At 36.4% G+C, this 24659-nt stretch overlaps 1 protein-coding gene across 13 annotated transcripts in view; it reads left to right on the forward strand.

Moving 5' to 3' along the window:
- TANC2 (tetratricopeptide repeat, ankyrin repeat and coiled-coil containing 2) overlaps window positions 1-24659 on the forward strand; it is a 642298-nt gene that overhangs the window by 521165 nt on the left and 96474 nt on the right. The window lies entirely within an intron of this gene.

The following is a 24659-nucleotide window of genomic DNA, read 5'->3' on the forward strand; positions in this document are numbered from 1 at the left end:
TCCTTCCTACCACCATCCCAGTACAGTTAAATCATCATTTTTTTTTTTTTGCTGAATCCATATTTCAGTATTAAGACTTTGCAAATATAGTTCCTTGTGGAGCCAAGGAGGTTCTATGATAATATTTATTTTCTTGAACAATTTTGTTTTTTCTGGAGTTATGAGTGCCTCATTTTTAAATTTGCTTAATTTTCTTCAAATCTATAGCTAAGTCATTCTGTAACACTTAAAATGTCTCTATTTTTCCTCCTGGAGATACCCATCCTAGAACCCTCCATCCAGCTCCAACCTGAACCCAGAATGTTCTTAAGGATTACCATCTACTTGTTAGCCTGGAAAATCCTATCACTTCTCTTCTGTGTTTGATCCCATGTCATCTTCTTCCTTGATTTTATTCCTCATTTTGATGGAACACGTCCTCCAGTAGACTCCTGTGGAAGGATTTATAGCATACTTTTTAGACTTTTCATGTGTTTTCATATCTTTTAGACTGTTTTGATTCTTTATAAAACTATCTTTATTTCAATTCCACACTTTATTATTTACTTGACATAGTATATAACTCTAGATTGTGAATTATTTTCCCTCAGAATTTTGAAGATATTTTCCCCATTGTCTTGAGCTTCCAATATTGCTGTTGAGTAATGTGGTCCTGTTCTTATTCCTTATCCCTTATGTATACCCTTTGTTCTCTCCAAAAGCTTTTAGGATTTTCTTTTTACCACCATTATTCTGAAATTTCATTTATTCTGTTGGCATTTACTGAGCTCTAGAGATAGAGCCTTCAATTCTGGAAATCCTTTTTGTCTTATTTATTGATAATTTCCTCTCCACCATTTTCTCTATTCTCTCCGTCCGCAAGTCCTATTAATCAAAAATCTGATTTCCTTGTACAGATGCTCTCTTTCTTAACTTTTCTCTCCTGTTTTCTATATATTTGTTTTTCTTTTTTGTTTTTTATCCCACCTTTGAGATTGCCTCAACATTATCTTCCATTCCATTTACAATTTTCATTTTGGCTCTCATATTTCTAAACTCCAAAAACCCGCTTTTTTTTTTTCCAGTCATTCCTTCTTTTTATAGCATATTGTTCTTGTTTTGTGGATGCAATGTGTGATCTTATCTCATATTTAACAGTTGGACTCTGAAAAGTTGATTAGAATCTTATGTGTAAGAGAGACGTTTAACTGAAAAGCATTAGGATGACCCAGCAAACCTTTATTGGAAATACCCAAAAGTCAGTGTTCATATATTTTTTTCTTGTGCTTTTCATTTTTTCTAGCAAAACATCCTCCAACATCCTGCCTAGAGGTATATATCCTGGATGTTAGCATTCTGGAGTGGGCTGGAGAAGAGGGCTCTGGTTTCATAATACAATATCCATACTTTTACTCAGTCTCCTGTTTTTAGTCCCATATCTGATCCCTACACTGTTCTGTGATTATTGTCCCTAAGCTCAGATTCTCTCTGGCTCAATTTCTCTAGTCAATATAATTATCTTTCCTGTGGGTCTTGGGGAAGGTAGTCACCTGTCTGGGCAGGGTAGCAATGGAGATCTCAGGACTTAATTGCCTCTTATGCAACAAATAATCTCTGTGCTTAAGCTTCCTTCCTCACCCTGTCTTCTGCAATACCTGATGCTTCTAATTTTATACTTTTCTGAGGCGTTAATGACCATTTGTTATTTTTGATATTTTCCCTGGTAGGCATTATTTTAACTTCTTTTATCTGTTAAATCATTTATGAATCCCCCATCTATTTGGCATCTTCATATATTGTAATCCAGGACTGTAAAAAGATATCTCTAGTTTCATCAGAGATGGAATCTGCTTTTTTGATTCTTATTTTCCTTATTATTTTTTGAAGATTTTCAAGAGAAGAACAGAATGGAAATATCTGTCTCCAGTATTTAAAAATTTTTCTTGGCATAGTTAATTAGTAATGAAGAATAGGGAATCATCTGCAGTAACATAAGGTCTTAATTTCTTCATAGAAAAAGTTATACCCCTCCACAATCCAACTCCGAGCTAGAAGCAGTTGTTTCCCCAGCTACATTATTAATTTGTTGTCTTCACTCACTGGTACAAACCAATCTATAATGAGCTAAAAACAATCTGAGATTTCCTTCATATTCATTGCTAACTCAATGCAACTTTAAAAGACTTTTCTGGCTTTTTTCTAAATATTTCCTGGTAAGCTTGTGCCAATCTCTTCTTTAGAGCAGTTAGAATGAATATCATCTTAGAAGTACATGAATACTGAAGAACTTCTAGCATTATAGCCATTGATTTATTCATTTATGTTAGTGTGGCTGAGCAATTAGGATTTAAGGGATGATTATGGTGCTAAATCATTATACAAATATTCCTTTTTGCTTTCTGGTATATTGGAGTAGACAGAGGGAAATACTTGAAATCTTTTAACTGTAATCCAGATACCTTGAACTCTGATAATGATTGTAATACCTTTGTCTTGTACCCTTGTGATTTGTAAAATTTTGTGACTAACCTTCATTGTACCCATTTATCTACTTTTTTGACTTTAGAGTTTGGGGATCACTAAACAACCCTTAATGTTTATTAATGAAGGGTCTTGGGGCAGTCGAAAACTAACTCACCCCAAATCCAAAGTTATCTTGATAGCCGAGACTGGATCTAATCAAAATAGGCCTGCCTGGCATGTGGGGTAGCTTAGACTTTAACCTATAAATCACCTATACTTCATTATAATACTAAAAATCATATCCATTATCATATTAAGCCTGCCATTTTCTTACATATGTTCTGGGACTAAGCATATAATCAATCTGTGCATACTCAATAATTAAATCACCTCTAATTACATCTACTGGTGCCATTGGGCTCTTTATCCTAAAACTAGCCCACCTTTTAATGCTATAATACTATCAGAATTACTGCAGTTCTGAGAGACAGATTTTTCATTCAGTAGGCCATCTGATTTCCTGCTTCATGCCTACCAATAAACTCTTTCTGTTTGAAACCCCGGTGTCTCAGAAATTGGTCATATGAGCACACAGCCAAAATAATTTACCAGCTTCGTTTGGTAACAATTTGACAACCCAGATGGAACGCGACCTGAGGCTCTGGGGCCCCAGCAGAATAGGTAAGCGTGGTAACCAAGCCTTCTGTAGCTGCTGGACTTTATTTAGTCTAGAGGCTTTGCAGTTGGGTTTTTCTGTGTTCTACCGGCTCTCCAGAGACTTTTGGGGCCTTGGAAAGCTGCAAGGAGAGAAATTGTTTCCAGTTACATGTCTGGGCATCTGTCTGAATGAGTGGGTCATCAGTGTGAAAGTGGATCAGGTATATATTAGTTCAGCAGTTCAAGTCCCCTAGACCTAAGCCTGAGTCATGCTTCCAGAACAAACCCCCTTGCTCTGACCTCTGTATCTTCTGTTTTCTAGGTACAGTTCTTTATGGGGCTTGAGGCCCTGATCTGTGTTTACCTGTTGAGTATACTCCTGGAAAATAAGTAATAATTGGGTTTCTATTGAGTATATTACTGGCAATTAAATTAAGTAAGCCTGTTTAACTGTTAGCTGGTATGTTACCTAGGTGTAGTAAGTGTTTAGTGCCTGATTAATTGTTAGCTAGTGTGTTCAGTCTAGTTATTAATGTGTTACATAAATATAGTGTTGTTTTTGTATAAATTTGTTAATATGTTCTAGCATTTATATTGCTTAAATGTTCCTAATTGATTACAGTAATTCTTTAAAAAGGGATCCTTTAGGCTGTATTGAAATTGAAAGAAATTAGTTATGAGTCATTGAGAAAAAAAGTTTATTTCTGTAACATAATTTGGCCTTAATATGAGAAATGGCCTGAAAATGGCTCTATAGAAAGATACTACTGATACAGTTACAGTTAGAGATATTAAAGTCATTCTGCAAAAGAGAGCAAAAATGGATGAGATGATATATGCAAACTTTTATTTGTCCCTCTCAAAAGTATTTCTGTGTTTCTGTGTAACTAATTTTCTATTTCTGTCTGTCTACCTGTGCAATGAATATTCTTATACGTCCAAATGGTAATAGCAAATTTTAAAAAATCTTTAAGAGTGCTATTTGAACTACTTAAAAATAAATAGGAGCCCTTATATGTATAAATATATGAATTGGTACTTCTGAGGTTAAAAAAAGAAGAAGAAAAAGAAAATCCTCTGAACAGCAAGATTCAAAAGCTTTAGTTTTATAATTACTGTAAACAGACACAATCCCTGCTGTTGTGTAGCATACATTCTCAGAGTGGGAGAAGGACAATAAACAAACAAATATGTAATATGTCAGATGGTCATGAGTGCTGAGAAGATTGAAGTCTCCCCACTTTGTTACTTTTCTTAGTCCTTCTCTCAGCAAGAGAAAAAGTCCCATAGTGTTTATGCAATATTTGGGAAATGTTAACTACTATAAGTATGATATTAATGATTATATGCTTTTAAGTGATCACATTTTAAATTTCAAGATTGTGTCTTTTAAGCAAAATAAAAACAAATATGTATGTACCTAAAGATAAGATATTTTTAAGCTTATATTAAACATTGTACAGTAGATGGCCTCTTAGATTAAAATTGAACGTTATCCCAGTAATTGTACCACATATTACAGTTCAGCTAGAGAGGCATAGAGCATTAGCCATCAATCTTGTTTCACATCTGTAACAAACCAGTAAGCAGTAATTAGTTCTAAATGGAAGTTTCAAAACAGTATTTTGATGAGTTAGGCTAATAGATGAGAATTAATTGTCCTTCAGAAACCCCCTGACTTGATGAACAGTCCCTAAAGTCAATTCCTTTATATCAATAATCATCATTTGCATTTCATAGTATTCATTCTGCTTCTTGTGTTGCTACTTAATTGAGAACACTGAAGAATTTTGTCACAATTTTAAAACAATTTTATGTTTTAGAATAACACTTTCCCCTTGAAATTACAGTCTTAGTTAGGTCAGCAACTCTTAAATAAATTTCCAGTTAACACTAAGTATTTCTCCTGAAGTATGATCACAGTAGAGGGGCACAGGGTTCTCATTCAGGGCTTTTCCTGGATATGTGAATTTAACTATAATAACAGTAGTTTTTCTGGGTTTTGAATCCATTGTTACCATGTGGGTGTATCTGTAGAATTTGCAGGACAGGGAGAAGTAGCTTCCGTTTACTGAGGGTCTAATATATGTTGGGCTCAGTACTTATATGTTACACTTATCTCAGTTCTTCATCTGTACCTTAATATGAAGTGGTCATTATCCCTATTTATAGGTGAGGAAACTGTGGCTTCAGTGGTTGATTAATTTTTTCAAGGTCACGTTGTTAGAATATGGTAGAACTGGGATTCAGAGCCAGATTTTCTGACTCCAAAGCCTTTATTCTCAAACACTAAGCTAACTGCTGAGAACCGGTATGCAGCTGCCATGGTGGACAGATTTGCATAGTTTGGAAAGATGCTGTACCTGTTGAATGAATGACCAAATTTAAACACTTCAACCATTTCAATCATGGTTGTTTTAAATAAATGCTAAGCAGGAATTGTATTCAGCTTAGTGAATAAGAGCTGATGGATACATAGAGCTCATTATATTCCAGACATTGTTATAAATATTTTACATATACTAGCTCATTTAATCATGACAATAACCATATAAGGCAAGTAGTATTTTACAGACGAGAAAACAGAGGCTCCAAAGTTAAAAAACTAGCCCAAGGTCACATAACCAGTATATATTCAGCCAAAATTTAAACTGAGGAAAGCAGGCTTCAGAGTCAGTGCTTTTTTAATCACTACACTATGCTGTAGTGTGACAGGAAGGATTTTTGTCTAGTGTTCTTTTGGAAAATCTATCAGTAATTGAATATGGCATAAAAGCAAGAAAACTATAATGAAAGAACACCTTTCAGTCATTTTGCTAACCTAAAATTCTCCAGAAAAAAAAATTTTAAGCTCTTATGACAGGCAAGTTTTCATTGATTTAGTCCTTAGGTTAAAAAGCTAAGACATCAGAAATAAGCTAATTTGAAAAGTGAGCTCGTTTTAAAAAGTGTCACAGAGATACTTTTTTTCCTAGGAAATCTCTAAGAAAATCAAATATGCTTGCCAAGAGACTCATTCCATACCACATCAGGGGATGGCAAATGATCATGGTTCCTGAAATTGTTGCTATTGCTGTTAGAGCTCTCAGCCAAAGTAGTAGTCATTTCAGCAATCCTGGTAATATTGAGCATATTGAGAATAATATGGGAAACTTAAGCCAAAGGCACATGTACACACAGAGAAACAAAGATGAAATTTAAAATTTAATTTGTGATACAGTAGCCATTTTTTAAAAGTTTTTCATTGTAGGAAAAAGTATATCCAAACAAAATAGCAATCTAAATATTATGTCAAACACATAACCAAATCCTGTGTTTTTTTAATTGGTATAGGGCTTTTCTTCTCTAAAAAACACTAGGGTTTTATAGTCAGACTCAGATTTTATCTGCATAAATATCTGGTAATTGAATGAATAAATTCTAGTCTGTTCTCTAAGCCTGAATAATCTTTCTAGAATCATCTGATTTTGCTACTTAAAACCAGTAAATGGCCCCTCACTGCCCTTGGTTGAAATCCAAACTCCCTTCTTAAAACATTATGTGAACTAATGAAAGAGCCTCTGCCTTTGTGTATCTATCCCAGAGTTTCTCAACCTCATCACAACTGATATATTTTGGGCCAGATAATTCTTTATCATGGCGGCTGCCCTGTGTATTTTAGAATGTTTCACAGTGTCCTTAGCCCCTACTCACTAGATGCCAATTGCACTCCTCTGCACACTTCCACCCTCCCATTCCACAATTGTATCCATACATTGACAGATGTCCCCTGGGACATAAGTGCCCTGATTGAGAACCTCTGCTCAGCCTCATCTCCCATCATTCCCTATTCACTCATACTCCATCGCACTGAATTGATCCAATTCCTTGAAAGTGCAAACAAAGCAAGCTGTGTCTTCATGAAGACTTCTACCCATACTGTTTCCCTCTGCCTAGGACACTACCCTCTTATTCACTCCACCTCATCCTTCAGATCTCATTTTAAATACTGCTTCTTCTAAGAAGCCTACTCTGATTCTCCTAATTTCACTGTTAGCGCCCTGGCTATGTGTTGACCAGACACGCTATATTTGCCCTGTAATAGAACTTATTTCACAGTTATTATTATTTGTTTTATTATCTCTTTTTCCTGCTAGGCTTTTTAAACATTTTTTATTGAAATATATATACAAAGAAAAGAAAGAAAAAGTGATAATTTTTGAAGTATACTTCAACAAGTAGTTATAGAACATATTTCAGAGTTTGTTACGGGTTACCATTCCACTATTTCAGATTTTTCCTTCTAACTGCTCCAAAACACTGGAGACTAAAAGAAATATCAATATAGTGATTCAGCAGTCATACTCGTTTGTTAAATCCCATTTTCTCTGTTATACCTCCTCCTTCTTTGATCCTTCTCCAAATCTATAGGGACCTTTGAAAGGCAATGCCTCTTCTGACTTTTTCATGTTGAGAAGGGGTATCAACACTAGAGGATAGGGGGATGTAATTAGTTGATAATCTTGGAAAGACTGGGTCCCTCTGGGTTTCAGGATTGATCTGGCGTAGGAACCTTCTGGAAATTATAGGCTCCAGGAAATCAAACTTAGTGCATGCAACTTTTATAGAGTCTCAGTTCAAGCCCTAGGTGTTCTTAAGAGTTAATGGAAGTGATCTTAGTTGCAGTTTAGCAAACAATGGCAATTAGCAATATCTAACTCAAGCTTGTACAAAAGCAGTCTCCAATATAGCCTCTTGACTCCATTTGATCTCTCCCATCCATTGATACCTTATTTTATTACACTCCTTTTTCCTCCATTTCGTCAGGAAGGCATTGTCTAACCCATGGTACCAGGGCCAGACTTGTCCCAGGGAGTTAGGTCCCACATTGTCAGGGAGACTTTCACCCCTGAATGTCATGTTTCATGTAGGGAGAAGGGTAATGATTTTCCTTGCAGAGCTGGACTTAGAAAGAGACAGAGGTAACATATGAGCAACAAAAGAGGTTTCCTGGAACCCATTCTTAGGTCTCGTTATAGGTAGTCTTAGCTTCTCCACCACAGCAATGAGTTTCATAAGGGCAAGCCTCAAAATCAAGGGGTTTACTTATTTTCTTGTGAATTCCCAATGCTTGAGAAGGTTCTCAGGGTTTCACAGATGGGAAAGTTTAATAGTTTCTGTTTTTATGTTTTTCTGAACACTTAAGGGACTCTATCAATAGATTTTAATTATCAGCCCACCATATACTCTGAGATGTATCCAGGTATTACATTAAGCTATACAGAATTACAAGGCCTCATTCCCATTCTAGACTCTAGGAGTTTGGATTATTTAAATGGGCTATCCAGACAGGTTGATTTAGATTGTGTGTTATAGAAAATTTAGGTTTAGCGATAATGAACCTCTCTGTCTTTGGTCACATGCAGTAGGTGAAGGTCTAGAGTACATACACTATCATTTTTTAATCTTGTATTCTGATTTACCTTAGTCCCAGCCAGATTGGCTTAATTTTTATCTCTAATTGAGGTCTGATCTATTTTTCGGTTACTTTAACTGTTACTATATAGCTATCCTAACTTTCAGGACTGCAGCACTCCATTTCTGGGTCTTAGGTTTCACAGAATTACTTACAGTTCCAGGGACATACCTGCTGATACATACAGAGCTCAGTGTCTCAGAATCTAGAAAAATACAACTTCAGACTAAGTGTGGCTACTATAAGGGGTTGCAACCTAGGCTCAAATTTTCTCTTAGGTACTTTCTGAAGGAGAGACCTTAGCATATTTGTTCTTTTGTTTTTTCCTTATTATATACAGCACATTGTCCCCCAGGGTTTATTCAGTTTGTTGCATGCCTCTCAATGTCCTTCTTTTTTGTAGCTGTGTCGTATTCCACCATATAAATATATCACAGTTCACTATTCTGCTTCTCAGTCATTGTACCTTTCAGATCTCTCCATCTATTGGGCATTATGGATAATGTCCAAAATAAACAAACCATGTCTTACAGTATCCTCACTTGGTTGTACAACAGCAGCACTCTCAATTTTAGACAATGTTCATTGGTTCATAGAGACAAAGAACTGACAAACACAGTCTCACCAAATATCAAAACTACCCCTTATGTAGAAGCTAAGATACCCATAACAAGGCCTAAGAGTTGCTTCCAATAAAAAGAAAGCCTTTTTATTGCTCAGAAGTGGCCTCTCTCTCTCTAAGCCCAACCTGCAAGGAAATCTGTTGCCCTCACCCTTACATGGTACAAGCCATTCAGGGGTGAAATCTCCCTGACAATGATAGGCATGACTCCCAAGGTTGAGTCTAGCCTTGGCACCATGGATGGGACTGACAATGCCTTCCTGGCCAAAAAGGGAAAAAGAAGTGTAATAAAATAAGGCATCAGTGGGTGGGAGAGACCAAATGGCGTAGAGAGGCTGTTTTGGAGACTACTCTCATGCAAGCTTCAGTTAGGTAGTGCTAATTGCCATGGTTTGCTAAACCCCAATCAATATCACTCCCATTAACTCTTAAGAGCACCTAGGGCTCAAACTTAGGCTCTTTAAGGGTTTCCCACACTAGGTTTGCCTGAAACATATAATTCTCAGAGAGTTCCTAGGTCAGATAAATCCTGAAACTCAGAGAGACCGGCCTCTCCAGGATAATCAATTATATCCCCCTATCCTTTAGTTTGGACACCCCTTCTCAACATGAAAAAGTCAGAAGAGGCATTGCCCAAAGGTCCCAATAGATTGGGAGAAGGATTAAAAGAGAAAGAGGAGGTATAAGAGAGAAAATAGGATTTAACAAACAGTTATGGCTGCTGAATCACTATATTAGTATTTTTTCTAGCTGCCAGTGTTTTGAAACAGCTAGAAGGCAGAATCTGAGACGACAGAATGGTAGCCCATGACAAATTGTGGGATCTGTTCTGTAACTACTTTTTGAAGTGTGCTTTGAGAATTACTGCTTTTTCTTTGCTTTGTATATATGTTATATTATACAATTAAAATACATTTTAAAAAAACTACCCCTTATCTCTTATCCCTCTCCCCCAATTAGTTGCCACTGAAAGTACTATGGTACTGTTGATGTCTTCCTATTAACTATTTGCTATAGCATGCAATTTTAGTTTTCCTCCTACACCCCTGTACTGTTGGCTCTTTGTCCAATATCAAAGCTTTAAAATAGTTCAGGTGAGAACTTACTTTAATTGTAGACTTAATCAGTGGGATACATGGCCCTATGTATCCCCTTTCAAACATATGCACCTTCAATAAGGAAATGTTGCTTATAACCCACTAATTAGTTACCTTCACTTCTATCTGTTCCCTTACATTTAAGTTCAACCTTACTGGGTAGCCTTTCCCCCATCTCTAGCTTGTATGTACTTCTAGGTCTGCTGTAATCTACAGTGTAATCTCTGTGATTACCTTTACCAGGGTCATAATAGTGAAATCATACCATATCTGTCCTTTTGTGTCTAACTTATTTCACACAGCATTCTGTCCTCAGGGTTCATCCATGTTGTAAACATGCTTCAGGACCTCATTTCAACTTACTGTTTCATATTATTCCATCACATGTAAATATCACATTTTGTTTATCCACTTGTCTGTTAATGGGCTCTTGAATTGTTTCCATCTTGTGGCAGTTGTGAATAATGCTATGACATTGGAGTGCAAATGTCTATCTGTGTCAGTGGTTTCAGTTCTTCTCAGTATATACTGAGTGTTGGTATTGCCAGGTCATAGGACAACTCAGTATTTAGTTTTTTTAAGGAATCGCCAAACTTTTCCACAGCAGCTGTACATTATACATTCCCACCAACAGTGAATAAGTGTTCCAGTTTCTCTACATCCTCTCCAACATTTGTAGCTGTTTGTTTAATAGCAGCCCATCTTTATAGGTGCAAGGTTATCTCATTGTTGTCCTGATTTGCATTTCCCTTATAGCTAATGAAAATAAGCATCTCTTTATGTGCTTTTTAGCCATTTGTATTTGCTCTTCAGAAAAGTATCTACTCATATCCTCTGCCCATTTTTATAATTGGGTTGTTTGTTCTTTTCTTGTTGAGCTGTATAATTTCTTTATGTACCAGGATATCAAGCCTTTATCTGATATGTGGTTTCCAAATATTTTCTCCCATTGAGTTAGCTGCCTTTTCACCTTTTTGACAAAGTCCTTTGAGGCACAGTAGCTCTTGATCTTAAGAAGCTCCCATTTATCAACTTTTCTTTCACTGCTTGTGCTTTGTGTGTAAAGTTTAAGAAGCTACCTCCTAGTTAGTACTAGGAGAAACATCTTCAAGATGTTTCAGAAGTTTTATGATACTCACACTTACATTTAGGTCTTTAATCCATTTTGAATTAATTTCTGTATAAGGTGTTATGTAGGGGTCTTCTTTCATTCTTTTGGTTATTGATATCCAATTATCCCATGCCCATTTATTGAAAAGACTATTCTGTCCCAGCTCATTAGATTCAGGGTTCTTATCAAAGATCAATTGTCCATAGATTTGGTGGTCTTGTCTCCGCACCCTGGATTCGATTCCATTGGTCGATACTTCTCTCTTTGTGCCAGTACCATTCTGTTTTGACCCCTGTATCTTTATAGTAAGCTTTAAAGTCAGGAAATATTAGTCCTTCCACTTTGCTCTTCTTTTTAAGGATATCTTTAACTATTCAGGGTCTCTTTCCCTTCCAAATAAATTTGAAAACTAGCTTTTGAAAGTCATCAAAGTAAGGTGTTGAGATTTTGATTGGTATTGCATTGAATCTGTAGATCAGTTTGGGTAGAATTGACATCTTAACATTCAAGCTCCTATCCCTGAGCACGGACTGTCTTACCATCTATTTAGGGTATTTTTAATAATTTTTGCAATGTTTTGTCGTTTTCTGTGTACTAGTCCTTGACATCCCTGGTTAAGCTTATTCCTGGGTACCTGATTCTTTTGGTCACTATTTTGAATGGAATTTTTTCCATAATTGTCTACTCAGATAGGGCATTACTTGTATATAGAAACATTATTGTTTTTTATACATTAATCTTGCATCCTGCCACTTTGCTCAATTTGTTCATTAGCTCAAGTAGCTTTATTGTCAGTTTCTCAGGGTTTTCTAAGTATAAGCTCATGCCATCTGCAAATAATGAAATTTTTACTTCTTCCTTTCCTACTTAGATGCCTTTTATTTCTTTCTCCTGTCTACTCACTCCAGCTAGGACTTCTAGTACAATGTTGAATAATAATGGTGACGATGGGCATCCTTGTCTCTTTCTTGATCTTAGGGAAATGCTTTCAATCTCTCACCATTAAGTATGATGCCAGTTATGGGTTTTTCATATATGCCTTTTATGATATTGAGGAAGTTTCCTTCTATTCCTAACTTTTGAAGTGGTTTTTATCAAGAAAGGATGCTGAACTTTGTCAAATGCTTTTTTTAGCATCCATCAATATGAACATGTGATTTTTTCCCTTTTGATTCATTAGTGTATACTATGTTGAATAATTTTCTTGTGTTCATCCACCCTTGCATTCCTGGTAGAGACCCCACTTGGTCATGATGTATAATTCTTTTAATGTGTTTTTGGATTCTGTTTGCTAGTTGTTGTTTTGTTTTTTTAATTTTTACATCTATGTTCATTAGGGAGATTGGTCTATAGTTTTCATTTCCCACAGTGTTGTTATCCAGTTTTGGTATGAGAGTGACATTAGCTTCATAAAATGAGTTAGGTAGCAATCCTTTTTCCTCGGTTCTTTAGAAGAGCTTGAGCAGGTTTGGTGTTAGTTCTTTGTGGAATGTTTGATAAGATTCTCCTATGAAGCCAGCTGTTCCTGGGCCTTTCATTATGGGAATATCTTTGATGACTATTGAATCTTTACTTGTAATTAGTTTTTTGAGATCTTCCATTTGTTCTCAAGTCAGTATAGGTGGTTTCTGTGTTTCTAGGAATTTGTCCATTTCATCTAAGTTTTCTAGTTTGTTGACATAGAATTGTTCTTAGTATTCTCTTATGATAATTTTAATTTCTTCAGGATCTGTGGTAACAACTGTCTTCTCATTTCAAATTTTGCATTTGCATCCTCTTTTGTTCTTTATCAGTCTATCTAAGGGCCATCAATTTTATTGATTTATCAAAGAATGAATTTTTTTTATTGTTTCTGTTGGTTTTTTGTTGTTGTTCTTCTTCTTCTCCAGTTCATTTATTTCTGCTTTAATCTTTGTTATTTCTCCTCTTTTAATTGCTGTGGGGTTAGTTTGCTGTTCTTTCACTAATTTCTTAAGGTAAGTAGCTATGTCCTTGATTTTTGCTTGTTCTCATTTTTTATTATAGACATTTAGGGCAATAAATTTCCCTCTCAGCAGTGCCTTTGCCACATGCTGTAAGTTCTGATATGTTTATTCTCATTATCATTCATCTCTGGATATTTACCAATTTTTCTGACAGTTTCTTCCATGACCCACAGACTTTTTAAGTTTGTTGTTTAATCTCCATATATTGTAAAAGCTTTAGTTCTTTGGTGATTATAAATTTCCAGCTTCATTCAGTTGTGGTCAGAGAAAGTGCTTTGGGTAATTTCATTATATTTATAGACTTATTTTGTGTCCCAGTATATGATCCATCATATACTCATGGAGAATGTTCCATGTTCACTAGAGAAGAATGTATATCCTGGTGCTTTGGTGTGTTATGATCTCTATATGTCTGTAGGGTCTAATTCACTTTTAACATTGCTTAGGCTCTCTCTTTCCTTTTTGATCCCCTTTCTGCTTATTCTGTCTGTGGAGGAAAGTGGTGTATTGAAGTCTCCTGCTATCGTTGTTGAAACATCTTTATTGCCCTTCAGTTTTGCCAATATTTGCCTCATGTACTTTGGAGCTACTTGACTGTAAGCATGAAAATTTATGATTGTTATTTCCTCTTGGTGAATTGTCCCTTTAATTAGTATGTAATGTTTTTCCTTGTCTCTTATGACATCTTTACACTTAAAGTCTATTTTATCTGGTGTTTGTATAATTACTCCTCCTTTCTTTTGGTTACAGCTTATATAGAACATCTTTTCCTGTTCTTAACCTTTCATTCTGTTTGTGTTCTTTAATCTAAGATATGTCTCTTTTAAACAGCATGAAGATGGATCATATTTGAAAATTCATTCTGCCAATCTGTATCTTTTAATTGGTGAGTTTAGTCCATTAACATTCAGGGTTATTACTGTAAATGCAGTTCTTGAATCTACCACCTTATTCTTTGGTTTAGATTTGCCAGATCCATATATTCTCTTCCCTCTCTCTCAATTTATCCTGTAAATTATCTTTACTGGTACTCTTCCATTCTGTGCCCTCCTCCAGACCTCCCTCTCCTGTCTTTTTTTTTTTTTTCCAGCTGACAGGACTCCCTTTTGTATTTCTTGTAAGACAGGTCTCCTGTTGACTCGTTCTCTTGTTTGTTTTTTGAAGGTTTTAATCTCTCTCTCTCAAGTTCGAAGGACAATTTGGCTGGGTAAATAATTCTTGGCTGAAAGCTTTTCTCTTTCAGGATATTAAATGTATCATACCACTGCCTTCTCACCTCCATGGTGCCTTTTGAGTAGTCCAAACTCAGTCTTATATTGTTTACCTTATATTTAGTACTTCGCTTTTCTTGTGCAACTTTCAGAATTTTTGCTTTTCTTCCACATTTGACAATTTTATTAGTTGTGTCCTGGAGTAGACCTATTTGGATTTATTCTATTTGGGGTTCATTGGGCCTTCCTGATTTGCATATTTATGTCTTTAATATGGGATTGGAAATTTTCCCCGAGTATATCTTCAGCTAACCTTCTCAGCCCTTTAATCTTCTCTTCTCCTTCTGGGACACCAGTGATTCTTATTTTTGTGCTCCTTTTGTTATCCATTATTTCCCTAAGACCAGTTCCAATTTTTCTGTCTCTCTTGCCATTTCTTCTTTTGTACACTCTAGTTCAATCATTCTGTCTGCTAACTCATTTATTCTTCCTTCTGCTTCTTAAAATCTGTTATCGTGTATGTCTAGTATATTTCTAATTTGGTCTACTGTGTCTTTCATCTCTGAGATCTGCCATTTTTCTATTTAATCATTCAAATTCTTTATGCTCTTCTGATATCTTCCTGATAGCCTTTAATTTTTTATACATATACTTGAGTAGTTGTTCCATATTCTGGGTCCCCACTGGTGTTTTGATTGGTGTTTGGGCCCTTTCTGCTTGGATCTTCACGTGCTTTATGATTTTCTGTTGTGTTCGGGGTATTTGGTTATTTTAATAAGGTTATTTTGCAAGGTGGTTTCCTTAACTCTTCTAAAGTATTGTAGTTACTTGGTTTTGTGTTGAAGGTGCCCTTTTGTACTTGGTTTGTCAGTAATTCCCCACCAACCAAGGCCCAGATCTCATGTACAGGTATAATTCTAATTGAAGGTCTGTTAAATGCTAGGCAGAGGTACACAGGTATTTCAGTGGCAAAATATCTACCTGCCACATGAGACTCAGACTTGATTCCCAGTCCATACACCAAAAAATAAATAGGTAAATAAATAAATAATAAAAAATAATATTAAAAACCTCACCAGTAGTAGGGCCCAAAGTCAGAAGGCTATGCCCCACAGTATATTAGGAATGAACTCAGACTGGTACCCACAGAAGGGAGAGAAAATTTAAAAATAAAGTATAAGAAACAAATAAAAAAACCAATAATATATATATATATATATATGAATAATACAGCTAATAAAAATACATAGAAAAATATATTTAAACAAAACAAACCTAGGCAGAATGGGAGTTTGCCAGACTGCACCTACCATTTCTTACCAGCAAGTGGCACTCCTGAGGCATCTCTTCCCGTTAGGCCTGCCCCTCCTTGCCTCCAGTGGCTGAATGGGATGATGGCATGTGTGGCAGGTGGGAGCTGCTCCCAGCATGCATCTGTGGGATGAGGGTACCAATTGCAGCACCTGGGAAGCAGCTGATCACAGTGTCCGGCACCCAGCGGATCTGCCGTTCACTGTGCCCAATGGGATGGCTATTCATGGTGCCAGGGCAGGTGACTACTCTCCACGCCCAGGGGCATGAGTTTTCACAGTGGACATCTAGGCACACCTCTGGGCTCCCCACAGTGCTGCAACTGTAGAGCCACTCTGTAAGGTTTCCCCAGCCAGCAGCTGGGGCAGGCTGGAACAGAAAGGCAGTCTCCTCCCCCAGATTCGCACTTCCCCACGTACCACTGCCCGCCACCTGTACGGGTCGCAGCTGAACAGACCCACCCTGCTTTCCCATCATGATCTCCCTGCCTCTTTCCTCCCTGTGAAATACTGGTGACCCAGTTCCAGCATAAATGCAGTCCCAGTTATTTTTTTCCCCATCCCCTATCTTGTCCTATTCACCCAGCATGGGTGAATCCAGTCTACCCTACTCTGCATATCTCCAGTAGTCTTCTGCTAGATTTTGAAGGGCAGACAGGGGTCACACCTATATCACTCACAATTTCTCCGTAACCTAGCACAATGGATGGGGTATAATGAAAGTTCAATTAATATTTGCTGAGTGAAAATAAGTGTCAGTGTTTTCAATTAGGAAGTCTTTGGCCATTCATCGGGATGACTTATTCATAATTATGATTCCCAACCAACTTCTTAATGTATATTGTCATATAGTCAGATTCATGTGTCACAAGACTGAGTCTTGGTAGAGTCTGATATTCTACAATATACATTGTTTCATAAATTCTGGATCAAATGTATTTGGATATTTCATGTTGTGCCAGACCTGTTCCTCTAAGAATTCTAGATGAGCTAAGAAAAGTAGTCACTTTTCTTTAAAATTTTAATTTGGTATTGTCTTCATTTAGCTCAGGTAAGCAGTAATTTGATTGAATAGTAACAATCTGTGGGATAGAACTACTTAGATCTGTATTTACAACAAAGTTAAATATTGCCCAGGGCTTTGCTGCAACTATTTAAATAGCATGTCTCTGACTACTCAGGCACTGAAACATGCTATAAAGTCTATATAATCAAAACATGTGTGTTACCAGTTTATGAACAAATAGACCAGTGAAATAGAAAATTCAGAATTAGCATCAAATACATGTAGATACTTGGTATATGAAAAGGTGGCATCTCAGATCAATAGGGTAAAAATAAACTTTTAATAATGGTGCAGAGACAACTGAGTAACCATACGGACAAAATTAGATCCATATCTCTTAATATATACAAGAATAAACACCAAGTAGATTTGGAGATCTAAATATAAAAAGGAAGCTATACGGGTAGTAGAAACATGGGCAAAGTCTTCTTTAAACTTGTGCAGGGCAGGGCTTTCTTACTAAGATCTAAATGTAGAGGAATAAAAGAAAAGGTTGATAAATTTGACTACAATAAAGTATTTAAATTGCGTGACGAAAAACACCATAAAGTCAAGATATAACTGATAAACTTATGAACTCTTAACAATTGAGGAACAAAGAGGCAAACCATGATTAAAGAAAGGAGTGTGTTCCACTTTGAAACTATTGTGTATGCCAGAAAAGCCATGTTCTTTCATCCTGATTCAATATTGTTGAGTGGAATCTTTTTGATTAACTTGTTTCCATGGAGATGCATCTCCACCCATTCAAGGTGGGTCACTTACTGGAGTCCTGTAAAAGGAAACCATTTTGGCAGAAGCTTTAGAGTTAAACAGAGACTTTGGAGATGCATAAAGAAAACACCTCCAGGGAAGCCACTTGAAATGAGAAGCTGGGAGAAGAAAGCTAGCGAACATCACCATCTGCCTTCCCAGCTAACAGAGAAACCCCAAACCTATCAGCCTTTCTTTTTTTTTTCTTTTATTTATTTATTTTTATTTTATTTATTAAACATACAAAACACACTCTTACCCTATGATCATTCCATTCTATCATCATGATCATTTCTTAGAACATTTACATCAATTCAGAAAAAGAAATAAAAAGAAAATAGAAAAAAATTCATACATACCATACCCCTTACCCCTCCTTTTCAATGATCACTAGCATTTCAATCTACTAAATTTATTTTAACTTTTGTTCCCCCTATTATTTATTTTTATTCTGTATATTTTACTCATCTGTTGATAAGATAAATAAAAGGAGCATCAGACACAAGTTTTTCACAATCACACAGTCACATTGTGAAAACTATATCATTATACAATCATTTTCAAGAAACATGGCTACTGGAACACAGCTCTACATTTTCAGGCAATTCCCTCCAGCCTCTCCATTTCTTCTTGACTAACAAGGTGATATCTACTTAATGCATAAGAATAACCTCTAGGATAACCTCTCTACTCTGTTTGCAATCTCTGAGCCATCGACACTTTATTTTGTCTCATTTCACTCTTCCTCCTTTTGGTTGAGAAGGTTTTCTCAATCCCTTAATGCTGAGTCCCAGCTCATTCTAGGATTTCTGTCCCACGTTGCCAGGCAGTCATGTTACCTGGGAGCCATGTCCCACGTAGAGAGGGGGAGGGCAATAAGTTTGCTTGTCGTGTTGGCTGAGAGAGAGAGGCCACATGTGAGCAACAAAAGAGGTTCTCTGGGGGTGACTCTTGGGCCTAATTTTAAGTAGCCTTAGCCTGTCCTTTGTGGGGTTAAGTTTCATATGAACAAACCCCACGATTGGGGGCTCAGCGGGATGGACACAGCCATGTACTGGACATGTCTTGATTGCCATCTGCTGCACAGGCCAGGAAAAGGCAGCTTTAGGGAGCCACCAATAATTCTGTTTGCTTTCCTTCCTGACCCTCTCCCCACAGCTCTTTTGGAACTAGCCTAAACCCCCTTTGTGAGTCCTTGGCCCTGGGAAATACTGACTTGGTAAAGTCCTTGCTAGGGTGATCCTTCTCCCAGAATTTGCCCTCCAGGCAAAAGGAAGTAGAGGCAACAAAGGGGGATAAGATAACTTTAATGGCAAAACAAAAACAAACAGAACATATCAAGCTTCCAGGAGAAGGAACAGAGGAAAGGAAACTTTCTATTGGGGGTGAAACACTTGCACTAATAGTGCAACCTTGAAAAATTGTATTCCATACCAAGGGCTAGAATCACACAAAGAAGAGCCAAAAAAAATTGGAAATGTTAAACATGGGCAGTTCTGAAGGTTTAAAATAATTTGAACCATGTGTCAAAGAAGATCCTTAACACAAAGTCAATCAATAAAATCCAAAGCAAGAAAGGAAAACTGACCTTCAGCGTAAGCTCTTCAAGATAATCATATGCCTAGACATCAGAATAATTTACAAGCTGTACTAAGAAAAAGGAAAAATTGACCCAGTCAAAGGAACAAATTACAATTTCAAAGGAGACACAGAATTTGAAACAGTTAATAAAAGATGTTCAAACAAATCTCCTAAATCAATTCAGGAAAATATGGCTAAAAAGATAGAAGAGATTAAGACATTGGATGACCTTGAGAACCTCTTTTGTTGTTCAGATCTGGCCTCTCCCTAAGCCAACAGGGCAAGTGAACTCACTGCCCTGCCCCCCTACATTGGACATGAATTCCAGGAGTGTAAATCACCCTGGAAATGTGGGTCCTGACTCCCAGGGATGAGCCAGGACCCAGCATCATGGGATTGATAACACCTTCTTGACCAAAATGGATAAGAGGAATTTGAAAGAATAAATAGAAAAATAGCAGATCACAGAGTAAATACTTTGTTGACCAAATAAAGAACATACTAGAGGCACACAACACCAGATTTGAAGAGACAGATGAAAGAATAAGTGATATAGAGGACAGAATAACTGACTTCAAAGACTCAAAATAGCGAATGGAAAAAGTTGAATTGGATCTCAGGGAAATGGTGAATAAAACAAAGCATACAAATATAAGAATCATTGGTGTTCCAGAAGAAGAGATGAGTAAAGGACTAGGAAGATTATTGGAGGATATAATGGGAAAAAACTTCTCATCCTTTATAGAAGACATAAATATGCAAATCAAAGAAGCTCAATGAACTCCAAATAGGATAAATCCAAATAGGCCTAACCCAAAACACATACTAATCAGTCTGTCAAATGTTGATTAGAAGCAGAAAATCCTGAAAGCAGAAAGATAAAAACAATCTACTACATACAAGGGAAACCACATAAGAGTGAGTTTGGACTGCTCAACTGGCACTTTGGAGGTGGAAAGGCAGTGGTATAATATATTTAAGATCCTGAAAGAGAAAGACTTGTAGCCAAGAGTTGTGCCCAGCCAAATTGTCCTTCAAAACTGAGGGAGAGATTAAAATTTTCACAGACAAACAGAGGTTGAGATAATATGTCAACAAGGGACCAACTCTCAGAAATACTAAAGGGCTGAAATACTGCTGGCTGAAAGAAAATAAAAAAAGACAGGAGAGGGAGATCTGGAGGAGGGCACAATATTGAAGAGTACCAGTAAGGAAACCTAAAGGATAAAAAGGGAAAGAGGAGTAAAATCATATAGATCTGACAAAATTGAAGCGAAGAGATGGTAGATTCAAGAAATGCCTTTACAGTAATAATTTTGAATGTTAATGGGCTAAACTTACCAATTAGAAGATACAGATTGGCAGAATGGATTAAGAAGACTTGTCTTAGACATAGGAATACAAATAAATTGAAAGTGAAAGAATGACAAAAGATGTTCCACACAAGCTGTAACCAAAAGAAAGCAGGAATAGATATTAATATCAGACAAAATAGACTTTAAATGTAAAGATATCACAAGAGGCAAAGAAGGACACTATATATTAGTAAAATGGACAATCAACCAAGAAGAAATAACAATCATAAATGTCTATGCTCCCAATCTAGGAGTTCCAAAGTACAGACATTGAGACAGACATTGGCAAAACTGAAGGGAGCAATAGACATTTCAATAGTAAGAGTAGGAAACTTCAATACACCACTCTCCTTTATAGACAGAATGATGAGACAGAGGCTCAACAAGGAAATAGAAAACTTAAACAATTTGATAATTGAATTAGACCTAACAGACACATAAAGGTCATTACACCCCAAAATACCACGATACACATTCTTCTCTAGTGCTTTTGAAATATTCTCTAGGATACATTGTATGCTGGGGCACAAAACAGATCTTTATAAATTTTAAAACATTGAAATTATTCACACCATTTTCTCTGATCACAAAGAAGTGAAGCTGGAAATCAATAACCACCAAAGAACAAGAACTTTCACAAATATGTGGAGATTGAATAACATACTCTTAACCAATGAGTCGGTCAAAGAGGAAATTGCTAGAGAAATCAGTACCTTTCTGGAGATGAATAGAAATGAGAATACAACATATCAGAACTTACAGAATGCAGCAAAGGCTGTGCTGAGAGGAAAATTTATTGCCCTAAATGCCTATATTAAAAGAATAAAGAGAAAAAGTTGAGGACTTAACTGCTTACCTGGAGGAACTTGAGAAAGAACAGCAAACTAACCCCAAAACAAATAGAAGAAGAGAAATAACAGAGATTAAAGCAGGATTAAATGAGTGGGAGAACAAAAGAACAATTAAAAAATCAGTAAAACCAAAAGTTGGTTCTTCGAGAAAATCAGTAAAATCGATGGGCCACTAGCAATGCTGACAAAGAAAAAATGAGAGGATACAAATCATAAATGAGAGGAGGTCATTACCACAGACCGTGAAGAAATAAAAGGAAAAAAAATCATGAGGATACATGAGCAACTATACACCAAAAAACTAGACAACTTAGATGAAATGGACAAATTCCTAGAAACACACAAACAAGCTACACTGATTCAAGATGAAATAGAAGATCTCAACAACCCAGTCATAAGTAAAGATATTCAGTCATCAAAAGCCTTCATACCAAGAGAAGCCCAGGTCCAGGTGGCTTCATAGGGGAATTTTATCAAACTTTCCTAAAAGAACTAACACCAATCCTGCTCAAACTTTTCCAAAAAAAAAAAAAAACTTGAGGAAAAAGGAACACTACCTAACTCATTTTATGAAGCTAGCATGACTTTAATACCAAAACCAGGTAAAAATGCTACAAAAAAGGAAAACTGCAGACCAATCTCCCTAATGAACATAGATGAAAAATTCTCAACAAAATACTAGCAAATCAAATCCAACAGCACATTAAACAAATTATACGCCACAACCAAGGGGGGTTTACACCAGAAATGCTAGGATGGTTCAACACAAGAAAATCAGTTAATGTAATGCAGCACATTAACAAATCAAAAGGGAAAAATCATATGATCATCTCCATTGGTGCTAAAAAAGCATTTAACGAAATTAAATATCTTTTCTGATATTTAATCAGAAAGGTAGGTACTACTTCAAAAGGTAGGAATCAAAGGTAACTTCCTCAACATGATAAAAGGCATACATGAGAAACCCATAGCCAACATCATGCTCAATGGTGAGAGGCTGAAAGCTTTCCCCCTAAGATCGGAAGCAAAACAAGTGTCTTGCTGTGTCACCACTATTATTTGACATTGTACTAGAAGTTCTGATAAGAGCAGTCAGGCAGGAAAAAAGCATCCGAATTGGAAAGAAAGAAGTAAAAGTTTCCTTATTTGCAGATGACATGATGTCATACTTGGAAAATCCTGAGAAATCTACAACAAAGTTACTTGAGCCAATAAATTCAGCAAAGTGGCAGATTATAAAATTGTGCATGAATCAGTAATGTTTCTATACATAAACAATGACCTAACCAAAGAGTCAATTAAGGAAAATAGCACCTAAAAGAATCAAGTATCTAGGAATGAACTTTACTAGTGATGTAAAGGACTTGAACACAGAGAACTACATAACATTGTTAAAAGAAATCAAAGACGCTCTAAGTAGGTGGAAAGACTTTCCATGCTCATGGATAGGAGGGTTAAGTGTAGTTAAGATGTCAGTTCTACCCAAATTGATCTACAGATTCAAAGCAGTACCAATCAAAATTCCAAAAACCTATTTTGAAGGCTTGGAAAATCTAGTTACCAAATTCATCTGGAAGGGAAAGAGACCCTGAATAGCTAAAAAACATCCTAAAAAAAAGAATGAAATGAGAGGATTAACACTCCCTAATTTTAGAACCCACTGTAAAGCCACAGTGGTCAAAACAGCATGGTGTTGACACAAAGATAGAAGTACTGACCAATGGAATCCAATCAAGAGTGCAGAAACAGACCACCAAATCTATGGTAAACTGATCTTCAACAGGGCCTCCAAATCCACTGAACTGGGACAATAATGGGCATGGGAGAACTGGATATCACTAGCCAAAAAAAAATGAAAGTGGACCGTTACCTTACACCCTATACAAAAATTAACTCAAATTGGAACAAACACTAAATAGAAGAACCAGTACCATAAAGCTCCTAGAAGAAAATGTAGGGAAGCAACTTCAAGACCTAGTAATAGGAGGTAGCTTCCTAAACTTTACCCAAAGCATAAGCAATAAATGAAAAAAATAGCTAAATGGGAACGCCTCAAAATCAAATGCTTTTGTTCCTCAAAAGACTTTGTCAGAAAGATGAAGAGGCAGCCAAATCAATGGGAGAAAATATTTGGAAATCATACATCAGATAAATGTTTGATATTCTGTATACATAAAGAAATCATTCAACTCAACAACAAAAGAACAAGCAACCCAATTATAAAGTGGACTAAAGATATGAATAGACATTTTTCTGAAGAGCAAATACAGATGGCTAAAAACCACATGAGATGCTCATTTTCATTAGCTATAAGGGAAATTCAGCTTGAGACTACATTAAGATACCATCACACACCTGTAAGAATGGCTGCTATTAAACAAACAGGAAGCTACAAGTGTTGGAGGGGATGTGAAGAAATTGGACACTTAGGCACTGCTGGTGGGAATATACAATGGTACAGCCACTATGGAAGACAGTCTGGTGGTTCCTCAGAAAACTAAATACCAAGTTGCCCTATGACCCAGAAATACTGCTACTCAGTATATACCCAGAAGAGCTGAAAGCAGTGACACAAACAGAGATATGCACACCAGTGTTCATAGCAGCACTATTCACAATAGTCAAAAGATGGAACAATCCAAGTGCTTATCAACAGATGAGTGGATTAACAGAATGTGGTATATACATACAAATGGAATATTAGGCAGCAATAAGATGTAGTGACGTCCTGAACCACATGACAAGATGAATGAACCCTTGAGGACATAATGCTGAGTGAAATGAGTCAGACACAAAAAGAAAGATATTGTATGATTCCACTTTCATGATCATGGTAAAGGTAAAATCAGAGGCTTATAATACAGAATATGGGGGACCTAGATATAAACAGAAGCTTAAGATGGGAAAACAGTTAGATAATGAGGTTGAACTTAATTAGAAGGGAATAGATAGATGTGAAGGGGTTCAACAGTGGGTCTATAAGCAGTATTACCATATTGAAGATGAACATGGTTGAAAGGGATTGTATAGACTCATGTGTCCATACACTACAAATATAAATAAGTTCTTGCATGAATTATTGCAAAGGTATGAATCTTGTAAAAAGAGTATGTAAGGGGGGAAAATGCTATTGCATACTATGAACTATGTTTAACAGGAAAAC

This window comes from Tamandua tetradactyla, chromosome 6, assembly GCF_023851605.1.
Source record: "Tamandua tetradactyla isolate mTamTet1 chromosome 6, mTamTet1.pri, whole genome shotgun sequence".
Taxonomy (NCBI): Eukaryota; Metazoa; Chordata; class Mammalia; order Pilosa; family Myrmecophagidae; genus Tamandua; species Tamandua tetradactyla.